The sequence below is a fragment of the Grus americana genome, chromosome 5 (assembly GCF_028858705.1).
Source record: "Grus americana isolate bGruAme1 chromosome 5, bGruAme1.mat, whole genome shotgun sequence".
NCBI lineage: Eukaryota > Metazoa > Chordata > Aves > Gruiformes > Gruidae > Grus > Grus americana.
In genome coordinates, this window is record NC_072856.1 from 18026744 (window position 1) to 18038616 (window position 11873).

General features: G+C 47.0%; 2 long non-coding RNA genes across 2 annotated transcripts; one reads left to right on the forward strand and one right to left on the reverse strand.

Moving 5' to 3' along the window:
- The first annotated feature begins 387 nt into the window (after positions 1-387).
- LOC129207113 (uncharacterized) lies at positions 388-5471 on the forward strand. Its single transcript, XR_008577376.1, has 3 exons — positions 388-1158; positions 1990-3143; positions 4059-5471. It is a non-coding gene; the product is annotated as an uncharacterized LOC129207113 (long non-coding RNA).
- LOC129207112 (uncharacterized) lies at positions 3936-9167 on the reverse strand. The gene is made up of 2 exons (XR_008577375.1): positions 8928-9167; positions 3936-4171 (listed from the first exon to the last, which is right to left on the reverse strand). It is a non-coding gene; the product is annotated as an uncharacterized LOC129207112 (long non-coding RNA).
- Positions 9168-11873: the final 2706 nt, after the last annotated feature.

Sequence of the window (11873 nt, forward strand, 5' to 3'; positions counted from 1 at the left end):
AGACCTAGGCCAAACCAACTGGTGTTTGGGCAAGGGCAATGTCTGACTCAATGCAACATGAGCTTCAGGTGTCATCAGAAAGAGACATTTCAGGGCTACTATAATGTACATCCAGCTGTCACGGATGAACTCAGTTGAGGGCCGTTGGGGGCATAGGCACGTTGCAGCCTCCCCTCCCATCCTTTGCCTTCATCTGAGTTGGTCCCTCCTGAGAAAAGGACTCAGAGTCCTCACGGCACACAAATGGCTGATCCTTTGGCTGCCTGGCTATGGCTGCACAGGAAGGAGGACAGCCAGCAAAGCTGCTCACAACAAAACTATCCCTGGGACTCTCCCCATTGCTCAAAGAAACCCATTCAGAAATATCCCAGAATCCATACAGGAACAGTCGTTGGCACTAAAACCTGGGTTTGTTCTTCATCTGTCTGTTTAGGATCCTGTTAGTAAAAGAAGAATAAAAAAGGTGCTCTCACGTGCACCTGATGGATTGTGTCTGAGTTGACAGTTGCTATATAATAAGAAGTGCAGACAGAGCATCAGATTCATTGATCTAAAAAAAAAAAAAAAAGAAAGAAAAGTCACAATATCTAACGCTTGTCCAAAAGCAGGGATAGGGGTGAGAGGAAGAAGCTGGGCAGCTCTTCTGGGGTTGGCACTAGAAATTAGCATTTTGGGGAGGGGTCAGACTTTGCAGTCAGAGAAGTGACTTTAACCAGTTTGGGTCTGCTGCCTTTCTGCCTCTTGAGTAACATGCAAGCAGCTTTGAACACTGACAAAAACAAGTTTTCACTAAAGTCAGCACTCCCGAGCTCGTGCAAAGCTAAAAGAGGGAACTGCCGGTCAGTTTTTGCTTCTCACACCAGCAAGGCCACCAGCTGAATCCTGACCTCAGCATGTTTTTGGTAGGTGACAGCTTAAAAGCAGGAAGGACAAGCACAGGAATACGAACGCACCAAGAGCCATCTGAATCCTCCTCTCAGATGTGAACTGAAACCCATAATCAACTGTTTCAGAAGTTCCAGCAAAGTTCAGAGCTCTGACACGGTCCATATAGTCTGGAAACTTTTAAATAAACATCCTGACTTCTGAATTGCATAGAAGACTGGAAGCAACCTCACTTCTTGCTCAGATACCATGTGAGACTTGCAGCGTTGCCAGGTAGGGGAAAAAAAACCACCTTGGTTTAACCTATAAACAGTGTGCAACCTGGTAAAGGCAGGAGTCATTCAAAGGAAATAGATCTGGGATGTAAAGCAGTTTTGCTGAGGTTCTCTTTATTGACTCTGATCTGTGATGAGGGATGCTTCAGATACTGGCCAAAACCAGTTGCTATGAGAATTGCTTTCCAAATTTTTGAAAGCTTAGTTCCCAGTTTTTGTGTGAGCCACAGATCTGCTCCTGCTCTTGTTGGTATTGCTGGACATGGTTGTGTCCTAATGAAGCGATGGAACTTGGGAAGTTGTACTTTAAATGCAAAGGGCCTGATAGGAATAATCCCAAATTGGGCTCAGAAAGAGGAACAGTGAGCAAGCCATGCTTCATTGATGGACTGGTGGTCTTCCTTTCTCAGGGCTTCATATAAGGAACTTAAGGTTCCTGCAAACCTTAGGAAAGGAACACTCAGGATTTATTAATACAGAAAAGAGTCCGAATCTCTTCACCTCACCACCCCAAAATACAACTGTATTTTAAAAACACTTATCAGCATGGAGACAATCTTCATGCCTTGTGTAAAATCTAGCATTTCCCAAGTGGCATCTGAAAACATGCCCTATTTTTGTCACACAGGTCTCAGCCTGCTTAGCAGCTGGGTATTAAGACGACAAGAGTTGTAGCTCTGATCCAGTATGTGCGTGTACTGCTATGAAGCACAGCATGAGGGCAAAGAGCCTTGCTGCTTGGTGAATAATCAATAGAAACACTGTTTCCCAATCCTGTGAAAATTTGCAGAATATCAGAGGATTTTTTTTTTTCTCTTTCCTGAATCAGGACAAGGCCAGAACTTGGAAAACTTTATCGAAGCGTGAGTTACAATGAGTATGTCCAGAGAAGATCAATGGCAACAAAACATTTCAGTGTTGACCTTTCCCAACTTTTTTATTCCATGTTTACTGTACTTGTAATACTTTACCGAACCCAAAATATTTTCGGTGCAAGATTCCTCAGAGCTGAAACTACTGACAAGAGACTATTTGCATTCCCTGATATCAAAACTCAATTTTTTTTTTTCCACAGATAATTTTGCTTTTGAGTAAGTGGCATTTTCAGGTTAAAAAAATGAAACTCATTCAAAGGAAAACTCCTGACCGCATTAAAGAATGAGATCAAACAAGGGCCCCTGTAGCTTGCACACCGAATTAACCTGCAAAGGTTTGTTTCAACACACTCCCCTGGGCAGGAGTAGCTGAGACCGGCTGTAAAGGAGCTGCTTGCGGTGCCTCGTCATCGTCCCTGTGACTCACTCAAGACCCCTGTGGAGGGACCTCAGGGAACTGGGACCCGTTTCTCAGCCAGAGCAGACAGGTTTTGTGTGGCAGAGGGGGAAGCACACGCAAAAGAAAAGGCATACGCCAGCTCCTTTGGACATGGCTCTGTGTGCAGGGCTGTGGCCACTGCTTTGGGATGCGCGGCATCTGCCCCTCCAGCATCTGCCGGCTTCCTGGCAAGTCGCCGTGGGTGGCTCCATCTCCTACACCAGCGTGCCCAGGGAGACTTTCATTTGCCCCCATTCCCTCCACTAGCTGCACTTCAGGACGGGGAGAAGAAGCTGGGGAATGTGCTGAAATACCTCTTTCCCCAAACAGCAATGTTTGCTGCTGCTGTTTGGTCCTATCTGACAAAACAAAACACAAACAGCGAAACCTTCTCCGCTCGCTTCCTCCCTCTGACCAGGGAATGAGCTCAGCACGTCGCGCCGTCTCAGCCAAATCCCGGAGGAGTAATTTAATCGCATTCCTGCTCCGTCTGCCTCAGTTACCCCACTTGGATGGGTTATGTCTCCGTGCTTCCTGTTGTGGCATCCTCGGCATTCCCCACCGCGCTCCCAGCCGCATTGCTCCTCCGCGTACGTCACTGCCTAGGACTCTTCGCCGGCACACATGCAAGCTGTCAGAGGCAGTGGGATGCATTCCTGGGATAGGCAGGTAAAAGCTTGTTCAGATCTATTCAACCCAGGACTTCTCAACCATGGCAGATTTAGGGGCATGCACGTGTTTGATTTTTGCTTCAGCACTGTATTGAGAGAAGGGGGCTGGGGGGAGTTTAGATTTAGCATTGATTTTAGGGGATTGACGGGACCTACCAAGCAGGTGATTCCCTCCTTGTGAAGTTTGCTGTTGGAAGTTTAGTGAGAGTTTTAGAGCACAAAATTCACGAGTGCTGAAAGCCACTGTAAAAACACCTCCTAATGAGCAAATTAACAACAGATTCCCAGACCTCATCAGCTAGGGTTCTGCGTGCGACCCTAAATCATGGAAAAATCTATTTTAAGAATGTTCGGGGAACTTCTCAGGATGTGATTTCTTTTTTTTTTTTTTTGTGCACAGAATGTAATACTTTGCGCACTGCTGCAAGTACAACTTCTGCTCGGTACCCAGTGTCCAGATACGCAAGGCGCTGAAAGACAGTGGGTGGGGGGTCTCTTTGGGAGGTGTAAGAGATGAGACTGCCTTTGGAAGCATCCCACGTTCAGCCAATATCAAGTGTCTTGCCTCATAGGTGGAAATATATTAAACAGAAAAGGCTTGATTTTGAAGGTCCAACTGATCTGTATTCTTGTCATTTAAATATGTGGGTGAACGAGGGAGTGGTTCATGAGTAAGTGGGATAAGAGGTGGGAGATGGTGGAACTAAGGGCATGGGACAGAGTGCAAAGAATACTGTTAATTATGGTATTCTTTGCCCGTCTTACTGAAAAAGTCACATAGGCAAAATACATTATTATTATTATTATTATTATTATTTTGCAAACTGTCAAATGTTTTTTCCATTAGAATTTCCAAATGTCTTCAAATCTGTTTGCAAAATCTTCATCAGTTGCTGGCTTTTTGCTTTTGTAGTTGCATCTGGTCCTGGAGCCGCATCCTGCAGGCAGAGCTGAGCTGGTGGGCAGGCTGTCTCCTCATCTTGTCCCCACAGAGGACTCTCGTCCCTTCTTTGTGCTGCATGGATGCTGGGAGGTGTAACAACATTGCCTTAGCCTGGACACCCACAGGAGCGTGCTGCATTGCAGGCCACAGAGATGTTCCTTGTGGTCTTTTCCATCAGTGCAAACATAGTAAATGGATTTATAAAGTGGGGGAAACAGTCAAATGGAGTGGATAGAGGAGGTCTGGCTTAAACAAAGGAGGTGTGGCTCAGCCCTAGCTATCATGAACATCACTGGAGGTAGCCAAGGTCAGGCACGTGAAGATCACCAAAAATATTGGGCAGCACGCGGGGAGACCCTACTGTTTGGCTCCTCTTCCCTCCCTTCCTGCTCCTGTTTGTACAGTCCCCACAACTACACACCTACTTTGGCCCACTGGACTTCAGACTCGTGTGTGTGTTTTGGGCACTGAGTTCAGAGCCCAAAATTAGAAAGAGGATGAAAAGAAAACAATTTTCTGACACAGCTTAGCTGGAAAAAAAGCACTTCTGCTACCCTGCCTGACACCCCGGCTGGGGGGAGCACCCACCAGGTCACAGCCCCCCTGCCCAAGCATGCACCCAGTCTGCCCCGCAAGCATGGGAGTACAAAAGCCCAGGGGGAGCCCTCATTGCAGAGACTATCTACTTCCAAACACCCCTGTACCAAAGCCATGGTCAACACCATACCCTCATCGATGCGGTTGTGCCACTGCGTGGTGTGCAGCTACGCCGCCTTGCTTTCTCCAGCTCTCTGCTGCTCACTTCCTGGCTGGTGCTGCTTACTGCTGGCACAGGCACTCCTCACCGAGGAGAGCAATTAAGTATCGCTTCTATGGCAGAGCAGAGACTCAGCCCTACTGTGCACGCCAGGAGAAGCAGATCCCAGCTCTGCTCCTAGCCACTCAGAGTACCTGGGAGACCTGGGGGTGGGGCGGGGGGAAGCAAGCTATAGGTAGGCAGAATAACCTGCTCCCAAAACCACTGTGAGATGCTCAGCCTCAGAAATGTGCCAACTTTGACAGTCCCAGCACTTTAAAGCATGGGATGGGAATGGCTTACCTGCGGCGTGAGTTCGCTAGCCTCTGCTGTGCTGCAGAGCAAAGCTCTGCTGTGTGTGGAGGAGCTGGCCACAGATGAGGGGGATGTTTGGGAAGGCTGGGGGACCTAGCTTCCAACCAGTTGTCAGGGCTTAAGAGCTGCAGGAGTCATTGCTGAGAACTTCATTCATACCTTGAAAGCATCCTGGTATCTGAGCTGAGCATCAGCCAGCAAGACGCTCTGCCAAAAGTTGAGCCAGAAAAGGGATTTTTGCAGAAAGGAAGAATCAAATAGATGAGTCTGTCCATCCCGTCTACCTCTTCTAAATGCACTAGCTCACAGGCGCCTGCGGTGTTCCCTCCTGGGAACTGGCCACCCCAGGCAGCTCCAGCATTTCTGCCCCCAGCCCTGGGCACACCAGCTTCATTTTTGCTGTGGCAACTTCTTAGCACATGCTCAGTGCTCAGAGTGCCCTTGGATGGGAGGGCTGGTTTGGGTTTATCAAACCCAAGGCTACATGTCTCTTTCTTGTGCAAGCTAAGCTCTCTGGGGTTTCACGTGCCATTTGTTGCTAATAAAGTACCCTCAGTCTCTGACTTCAAGCAGCTAGCTCATTTGGGAAGGGGGAAGGCTTTTCATTACTGAAGTCCTTCTTGTACAAAAGGAAAGGACTGCCGTCTCCAGGCAGCACGTGAATAATCCCAGGCAAGCAGAGCCTGGGCTTGGCGGCATGACCTCCAAGGCAGTATCTCTGCAAAAGCAAATGCGAAGGCCTCCTCCAGCCCCATTACACAGAGCAGAGATAGTGGGATGGGTCTTTTGTGAGCCCTTGAGGGAACATCCTTGCTGCAACCTTTGAACCTGGTCGGTTTGGCAGCTGAAGAAATAACTACAGGCCTGCTGGGTGGGAAATGGAGAGCAGACATGGGAGCAGGCAGCATGCACGAGACTTCATTTTTGCAACAGTGGCAGAAGACTTGCAAGTGCATAAGGGAATGAAGATGCCTGGGTTGCTGCATTGCTCCCCATGGTGGAGGTGAGAAGCTGTCGAAGGGCTCAGCAGAAGTGTAGCTACTGCTGAGGAGGTCAAACTAGACCCAGCAGTGTGATGAGGCAGAGACCATCTTCCCTTCTCATCTCAACCTGCAAACTCCCAGCAACCAGCTGGGACTGGGGACATGTGCAGATGGAGAAAGCTGTAAGAACTGTATGGACTTTCCTGACCTGGGCTCCAGCAGCCCTGTCTTTCCTCATGTAAAAACTCTAGAAGAGAAAACACATGGTCACACATTTGTAGTACACAAGTAGCACTGGAGCAATCAGTGTGGAGTTACGGGGAAGGGGAGGGAGGCATAGGCATAGCTTAGTCTGAGATTTGTTTGATATGTTCAGTTATTATAAATCTTGAAAGATGCATGTAATGGCCTTACCACAGGAGTTTTTGAAAATAATAGGCAGTTCAGAGGTGATGCCAGCTTTACATTAAACATAAACATATACTGAATATCTATGGCATGAACAGAAGCATCGGGACGCTGAGAAGGCAACGTCAAGTCTTCACCCGATAGGGAATTAGAGAATTGATGTGTGTTTTGTATCCCTCATTTCAAGTTGCCACGTGCAAGATATGAAAGATTGGATGTGCAGAAGTTGTCAGCCTTTGGGACTAGACCTGGGGCCAGCCAAAACCATGCTGAAGATGTGTCAAAAACTACAAAAAAGCTAATCAGGAAAATAGAAATTTATATGACTCATGCTAGGTATCAAAATGAGTGGTTACACTTTGCTGATAATCTCTTGGTACCTCATTTCCCCCACTATGAAATTAGGGTGATAGTTTACTCTTATCTCACAGGTAAGCCACAAAGATATATTCATTAAAGTCTGGGTAATATTTGCAAAGAATGCAGACATTAGGGTGAGACCATCACAGAAACACCCAGAAACTAAAGCCTAAGTTAAGACAATATTTTCTAAATGGGAGACATCGATCTTGTGACAATGTTTTGTTACAATGACTTTTATCTCTGCCATGCCAGTCGAGCCACTTAATCATCGCGTTTGATGGATGCTGGGGCGGCACAGCCGCAATTGCTCATTGTTGGGCTGATACAGAGGTCACAGGCTTTGCTAAGCTTTGGATCAAAATCCAAAACAGCCCCTGTCACATCTGTCAGGTTTAAAAGAATAATAAATTTACTAATTTAGCTTTGGTGTTGGGTAGTAGCTGGTGCCATCTTTATCTGTTTCTCTTGAGAAAATAAACCCAGCACCACCATCCCCATCACAGCATGGTGATGCTGCAACATGCTGTTAATCTTCATGTGAGACAAGGGCTTGGGAGGAGGTGAGGGAGGGCATGAGTTTGTGGGATGACTCAAAGGCCCTGCAACACCTCCCTTGCCAGACTAGAGACACCTTTGTGGAAGTGGCCGGGTGCCCCTGAGCTTTGTGAGGGCTGGTGATGCTAGTGAACCAGACCCTGCATGCTTGCTGGAGCCTGCCACAGCTGTGGCTCAGTGGCGAGGACACTGTTATTGCGATGACAGAAAAAAAGGATTTGCTATAATATATATATATTATTATATTATAACCAATTATATATATATATTGGCTCACCTTCAATCCTTTAAACATTAGTGTGCAGTCTCCAGCATTAAGTAGCCCAGATAGTTCAAGAAAGGTGCCAAAAGTAGGCACAGATTTACCAGCTCTGATCCTAGCTGTTAATACCAAAATATCATTTTTAAAAAATTCCCTTTCCTAAGTTTTGTTAATATTTGCTATTAGGAAGTTGTTGACACCATCATTTCCTACACACACCCCTGTTACCTTTTGAATCTAGCTGTGTTCCTGGAGGAGCCCAAGGTGACTGCTGAACTGCACCAGATCAGAGATGGACAGAGAGGGGTGAGGATGAAGCCGGAGGGGGAGCAGATGGGACGGGGCAGATGGGAGGCTGGGGCCAAAGAGAAGGTACGAGTGCAGCGGAGATGGAGGGAGCACCATGGACTTTATTCTCTGGTTGCGGGAACATCGACATCAAAATCTCTGCTTGGATCTGGATTTGTTGACACAAAATACAGCCTGAACATGGGGAGTTGGAAGCAATTTACCTGTTAACGTTCCCAGTGCTATCTCAGGAACATAACTCCATGGGCTGGAGCAGTTGTAGTATATCTGCCTGTCTCTTATCTAATGTGTAACCTCCTGGACTGAAAACATAATGTACTGTCTATCCTTTCTGTGATAAAAATAAAGCATATAAAAACACACACACACACACAATCCCAGGCCAAAAATTCCCTTAGGGGAACATACCGTGACTAGATAAGAAGGTACTAGCTGGCACGTAGTTACCTCTTCGCTTCCTAACTGGGACACTCAGGGAAAGGGTGGAGTTGGGGCTGGTGGGGGGCCACAGGAGGAGGGAGGGGGAGAGAGAGAGAGAGACGTCATGGAAGGGATGGCAAGGGAAAAAAGTGCTGCGGAGAACGACTCATGGGAAAAGAAGTCAAAAAGCAGACTGGATTTATTCAAGGCTTTCGTACCCCTGCCAGCCAGCCTTAAAATCTGACCTCTTTTGGACCATGGGCAGCAAACCCTGCTAGCGCTGCCCTGAGGGACCGAACAGGGGGTCTTCAAGGCTCAGAGCATCAACTTCTACACAAAATTAAAACAGCTCCTGGAAAGGTCCTGGAGGGCTGGTACGTGTGGCACATGTGACGCCACACACTACGTCTTCCTGGTCCTCTACTCACCCACATTGTGAAGGTCAATCTTGCTGGTGGGAGCCATCTAGTCTCTTCCGAGGGCTGATTTTTCCGTGTCTCCTTTGCCACTGATTCCCTTCAGTGGTCCTGGGCAAATTTCCTCATTGCCCTATTGCAACATCTTCTGCTGAATGACGAGTGTGACTTGCATCACCTCCTGGGCACGTGGGGAGGCTCTGCCACCAGGTCCTGTGAGCTGTGTCCAACACATCAGAAGCTGGTGGGACTCAGGAAATGCTGAAGAGAGCTTTGAAAAAGGTGGCAGTGAAACAGAAGGGAAACCAGAGGCTCAGCACCTCTACAAACCAAGCCGTGCTGGAGCCCCCAAGCCCAGGTTAGCATCCAGGGTCACCAAACACAAACCCACTCCTCAGTTTTTCACTCACTCTGGGTTCTCTTTGTATATCCAAAGCAATATAATGGACAATGGAGAATTGCAATCATATTCAATGCTTATAGCCAGTATTTACACGGAAGCTTAAAAATAGCTAGAGCCACACCAGTCCTTCCCATCAACACCTTCTGCTGGCCCCATGGCTTGGCAACAAGCAAGGCAGTGGCCGTCCCCACGCCATGCTCTTGTATGTAGCCAAGGTACAACCAAATCCCCCCAAATTCCTCCCTCCCTCAACTCTTCTTGCCCTTAAGCATCTTCAGAAAGCGCAATTCTTAGAAGTCCAGCAGCTTGATTAAATTTTTGCTTTATCTTGGTTTCGGAAACGAGGTGACAACCTGGGTTCTAGCCCGCCTCCGCCCTGACACTCCCTGTGTGGGGAAGCCAATGGTGCCGGTAACCTGCTAAGGATGCATTTTACAGGCATATGCACAGCTCAGCTGGCAGGAGGCTGCCAACAGCCCACAAGATCACCAACCACGGGCATGACTCTTTGGAAACATTTTCACAACTATAGTCTGGCTTAGCCAGTAGGATAAATATGTATTTCCCAAAAGAGGGCATCTCATTTTCTCTTTGACGGATGTGCTCAAGTCTCGAGTCATGATAAAAATCTGAAATTTGTGGAAAGGCCAAGTACTTTAGAAGAACTTAAAACTTCTTTTTCCTTTAGTGTCTTTGTAGTATTTTTATGAAAATGTTAATTCAAATTTTAAGAACTGTGCTAGGATGAAGTAGCAAAACATTTGGTTCTGAAAATGTCAATATTACATATTTGGACATTTTCTGTGTTTGGTTTTTTTAAAACAAACAAAACAAAACATTGAAATTTATACTGGCTTTGCCAAAAATGTTAGTTCCATCAAAATGACATTTTGCAATGAGAAACTGTTTTATGCCTTCCCCCGCTTTGCTATCTGCTTGCACTGAACTCTTCAGAAAAAGTGGCCATCCAGGTTATACTGGAAACGAACACTTTGTGTGCATGCAGGGGTGTTTGCACATGCAAAAACACCTTTGGTTGTTGGTGCCTGCACAGGAACCACTACATTGGGAAAATGCAGTCCCTGCTCAGGGAGCCTTTGCTGGCAAATTGCTCAGGTTGAGTGAAGGAGCTTGCGGCCATGTCGGGAGATAAATTCAAGCATCCTCTGCCTCGGCCATGTGGACCAGCCTTCCTGGGAGGGAGATGCAGCTGTTTACACCTGTGCTGCTGGCTCCAGTGCTGGTGCCAGCCGGGCCCTGCTGATGCCCTGTGATAAAGCCACCCGGCCGGTGGACCCTCAGACAGGGCCAAATCTGTGCTTGCCTTGGGTGCTCTGGCAGGAGGCTGTGAGAAAGGATAGCTCAGGGGCAATCATTAACATGGGTCGCACTGCAAACACCAGTCTTCAGACCATTTGAGTCAGTGAAGTGTACTTCCCATGGGAACTCTTAGTCCTGGCTAACTTGAGGCAGGACCAATTAGAGCAGGCAATAAATACACTTAGCATGTTCAGGAAAATACATCTAAAGCTGTTTATACACATTCCTTTGGACCAGTCAGCAACAAAAATGTCCTTACAGCTGTTCCCTCCTTCCCTTCTTCCCACTCTCTCTGCGCTGCTTCAAAAATAAAACTTGCTGGCCTCACCTAACCCTTACTGGGTTTACTCCTATCCCCTCCCAAGCCCATCAGGTCTCATGTCCCACCAGCCCCTTGACTTGTGAGCTTCCTGCAGAATCCACCCACTGTGTTTCTTCTGGCTCCCCCAAGGCTTCAGTAAGGAAATAGGAGCCAAGAGGAAAAAGGCTTGCATGTTTCCTTGTGGTCGAGGAGCTGATACCTCGCACCAAGTCACCTCCATCACCTCTGGGCACCTTCGTCATCAGGTTGGGGCTTTGCGTAGATAGTGCACTTAATTGGTACTAAGGGCACATTGACAGCCATTGCCAATGCAGTAACAGCCGTGGGGGACTGCTATCTAACAAGGATGATCTCAGGTGATGGGGCCGTGGCCACAGGGACAGTTTGCAGGGAACAGAGAACCCAGATCTCATGTCCCAGACCACTGCCCTACCCACAGGGCTGTTCCTTTTCCTCACTGATACCATGCTTGATTCACTCTGCATGTCACGTGATCGGTCACATCAGCTACATGGCACTTTTCCCGGTGGGTGACCGAGCCTTTTATAAGAGGACTCCAACTGAATGGCATAGTTATGCAGCATTAATAGGGTTTGATCCTAAAGCAAAATCTTCTCACTAAGTTCCACGGTGGACCAAAACTTTGTTTCACCAAAAAAGTGAGGGTCTGTAATTTGGACCAGAAGGATTTTCTCTTCAAAGCCAGGATAAAACCTGAATATGACTAAATTCTCTGTGGAAGAAAAAAAATTTTTTTTTTTTTCAAATCTAGTCAAGACTGGTTAAACTTATTTACTTTACAATTTATATTACCTAATGCTCCACATTTTTATAAGTTATTTTAGGATTAAAAAATTAGCACTTTTCATCCTAAAAATGTTTTAAGACATTTTGAGTTTTAACAGAACTGCAT